The 4,075-nt window shown below is 43.1% G+C and overlaps 1 pseudogene; it reads right to left on the bottom strand.

The window, feature by feature from the left end:
- Window positions 1–1,256: 1,256 nt before the first annotated feature.
- Window positions 1,257–1,374, bottom strand: LOC124597540 (annotated as a pseudogene).
- Between the last annotated feature and the right edge of the window lie 2,701 nt (window positions 1,375–4,075).

Raw genomic sequence — 4,075 nt, 5'->3', positions numbered from 1 at the left:
GTTACATAAAATTATGTAGTGTCACGTGCTTTATTCCAGTGCGAGAGAGGCCAGCACGCAGTGCCAGCGGCTCTCCGGTTCGGTGTAAGCAATGCTGCACTTATATGCTCACTGTATGTGTAGCGCTATATATTAATGTACCGCGAGTCTGCATACAGTGCAGAATAATATGTGTAAATAGGTAGTTATTTCTTAAGTGATTTACGTAACTTTTCATGAACAAGTATTAACGGTGTTAATTATGTGAACTGTATAGCACTAAAGTCGAACAGTTATTGAGTCACCTGTTAGCAATTTGTGACTTGATCTCCTAGTAATTTCGTTTACTGAAAGACACTGACATCTCTGAAGATTAATCTTGGACTACTCATTCGATAGTTAGAGGGCCTTTGCCCACTCGCTATTAAGTTTTATTACATCATCACAACAAGGGAGCCGTAGTCCACGACCTACGAGCTACTCCTGTGCAGGGCCAACTGTTGAAGACACCTGGTTGGGGAAATTAGAACTTCGGTGTTTTCTGTCGATGTGACAGATCACACGAACTGCATCTCGCATGCTCTGTATTCAAAATACAAATTTGAACAGTCGCGAATAATCTGTAGCAATACAGATGGGAGAACACACAGGACCCTATGGCGCTTGTTGTGATGAAGATTAATTCTTTTTCCCATCCGGTAGCAAATATTAATTACTTTCCAAACAATTAGCAGCTCCAAAATGACAACCCTTATCTTAAAATTTTCGCCATACCCCATCCTACCCGTAAACTTATTTGCTATCACCCACACTACACTTACGAATAATAATAATAATAATAATAATAATAATAATGTACGAATGCGTGCTCTCGTGGTGACATCCAATAACAAAATATTCTCGGATTTCAAGCAGCGTCAAACGGTTAATTGTCCCGCCTCATACGTAGTAATTTTTTGGTGGCGCAACTGACGCGCCCGTTTCAACTCCCCAGCCACACGATCAAAGGCCGTATTCAGCCGCAATCCATCGTCATTGTTTCCGATGGTCTGATCTCTATTGCTTTGTTGTCAGTTTAATAATAGAAAAGAGCACTCTGCCATCAAGCCACAAGTGGCCCATCGGGGCCATCCTCAGCTGAGGATGCGGCTTGGAGTGGTGTGTGGTCAGTACACCGCTCTCCCGGTCGTTACGATGGTTTTCTTTGACCAGAGCCGCTACTATGCGGTCGAGTAGTTCCTCAATTGGCACCACGAAGCTGAGTACACCCCGAAAAATGGCAACAGCACATGGCGGCCCGGATGGTCACCCATCAAAGTGCCGGCCACGCCCGACAGCGCTTAACTTCGGTGATCTGACGGGAACCGGCGTATCCACCGCGGCAAGGCCGTTGCAGAGTTTAATAATAGAAGTCTCGTGAAATGCAATTCGGTGTCCATTTCCCAGTGCATGTTCCGCTACAGCTAATTTTTCTAGACAGCCTAGGCAGCAGGGTACAGCGTGGGACCCTGTAGTTGGTGAGCTGCAGTGGACGCGGCGGTCGAGCAACCAAAACAATACCATATATGGTGCGGGACTGAGTACCAGTGACGTCACTGACATCAACACGCAGCCAAACACTTATCAAAGGCAGAGGAGATCCCTGCCGAAAGCCCGTGCGCATTTAACCACATGCCGCGGCTTGAACCCCAAGAATGTTTTATTAGTAGTAATAATAATAATAATAATAATAATAATAATAAAGTGTTTACGTCAGTACCTACGGCGTCCTTTTGGTATAACATAAAAGGAATTGAAATTCAGAAAACTATAGCATTGTAAAAACATTCATCAGAAAATTTGAGAACATGGGTCACATAGTTAATTTAGGAACGGTGAGCAATTTGGGGAACGACTATGGTAAACGAGTCCACAGAAGTGTCACTGCAAGTGCTGTTGTGGCTGAGGGTTCTCTGTGGATAAGAGGAAATGGAAGTAGTGCCGGACAGTAATGGGAGTCGGTAATATGTCAGCGTCTGGACGAGAATGACGGAGATGCAACATCGGAGAGGAGCAGGCAAACAACAGAGGCAATCAGCAAGTGACAGGCGTCCAACGGCGGCCGCTCTTTGTCTCTCTGTCTCTATCTCTTCGTCTGTCTCTGTCTCTTCCTCTTGGGTGGCTCTGCACAGAGGATGGTGTGCTAGTGCAGCCTATGTATGTCACCATCCTAGAAGGCTTTATGTGGAGGTAACGTTTACTTGCTAAGGTGATTGTCAGCTGTGATTCCCAGTGGAATGAACCTGTAAGGAGTGGTGGAGTGGAAATTGTTTGCTAGTTGGCGGTTCGCAACAGTATTTCTGTTACTGGCAAAGGCCTTTCAGTGTACTAGTTAGTGCTATGGGGGGACGGTGTCGCGACTGGAACGATATACTGTGCCTGATCGGCGTTTGAGCAACGTTGTTCTTCTCGCGTTTGGTTTCTTCACCACTCTGTTTCTCTTAGTTGTGACACGCAGGCCAAGGTGGTGTAGCCTCTGTTGGTCTGGTATGAGGCTAGAATAAAACAGTGTGTCTTTATGCTGTATACTTTAGGCTCCTCCTCTGCTTGTGAATTAGTGTTAGTCTTTGTGTTTTTTTATTGGCCACTTACGTGGCCATTGTGCACTCTTAGGTTATGTTAAAAGAGAATAATATTTTACCGAAAGATTTATTTAAGGAGCTTTTAAATATTCAGTGCGCTTTTAGAGCCAATATATATATATATATATATATATATATATATATATAAGGAACAATTTTCTTATTGTTTCCATTAATGAATATGATGTTTCCGTGTTTAAAACCAGCGCTTTCAAGTTCCCATGCCTAGGCTGTTTTTCGTTTCAAACTGTAGTACTAACAAACGCTCACATATTTCATCATGTTATAATTTACACAATCTAAAATCAGAGTACGCACTCGTTCTGTCAATATTTCACAGAGCAATACGACTGAACACAGGTCTGAAAACTATGCCTATGTGTACGTGTAAATTATGGGAATCGTATTTATTTCAGCCGCTTCCACCTGCGCCCGGGAAGTATTTTTCTTACTTTGTTTCTCTCAGTGGAGGTACTGTCCATTTATGTCATCCCACACTGTACTTCCTATTATTTGTGACTCACGAACCGTATCGTATTTGTTGTTGATAGCAGGCAGTTTCAGTATGGGAGCGTGCGCTTGAATTTTATCCGTCAGGTCGCACGCCCATTCCATATACAACCAACTGAAAAGTATCCTGTGTTAAAATGTGACTTCAGATATATAGAATTCCTCGAATTTTCGAGAATTTTAGTTTCCATGCTACCGGAGTCTTCGAAAGTTAGCTGTGAAATTGACATATGTAAGAATACAAACACTTCTACTGAAATGTGTTTCGGGGAAGGGGGAGTGGGTCATTCACCAATGATGGCCTCTCTTGTTCCACACCTGATCCTGTCTTTATTACTGTCAGCTGTTTTTCAGATTTCGATTGATTTCTTCTTTTCAAGTTGAAATTGTCTCGAACATAAATGTGTGAGGTGCCTTTAGGTCAGTTCCGGACTCGGACCACAGTGCTCAGAGGCATTTGGGAATCTACATTACGAAACACTACACCGCGTAGAGCAGATGGGGTGAAGTCTTTCCCACTGCTTGTACGCGTGTACTTCTAAGCTACGACGTGCGGTAACGGGGATAGTATTTCTCAGTGAATTTGGTACATGTGTTTCTTTACATTGACCTATAGAATATATCCAGCGTTTACTGACTTCTGAGAGTTTTAGGCTCCGTCATTACAGATGTGTATGTTCTGCAGTACTAGGGGTAGTCATTAAGTTTTACTCACCATCTCGCAAAAATCTGTCTACAAACTTCAAACTCGCTAATTGTGTTCCTTCTTTCTTACTTCTCTACTTATTCACCCTTCAATACGACACATTTCTCACAACGATGTAGGGACTTGCTTACATGAGTGAGCATTCTGATTGTTCAGGAAACGTTCCATTTCAAAAATCACCTTCGTCTTGAGAGACCCGGGCTTTGAAGCTGAGTGCAGAACGAGTCTACTGTCATCACTGTAAGTTAAAAAGGACATA

This window comes from Schistocerca americana, chromosome 2 (genome assembly GCF_021461395.2).
Source record: "Schistocerca americana isolate TAMUIC-IGC-003095 chromosome 2, iqSchAmer2.1, whole genome shotgun sequence".
Taxonomy (NCBI): Eukaryota; Metazoa; Arthropoda; class Insecta; order Orthoptera; family Acrididae; genus Schistocerca; species Schistocerca americana.
The sequence above is the reverse complement of the archived record's forward strand: the minus strand, read 5'-3'. Positions and strand labels throughout refer to the sequence as shown.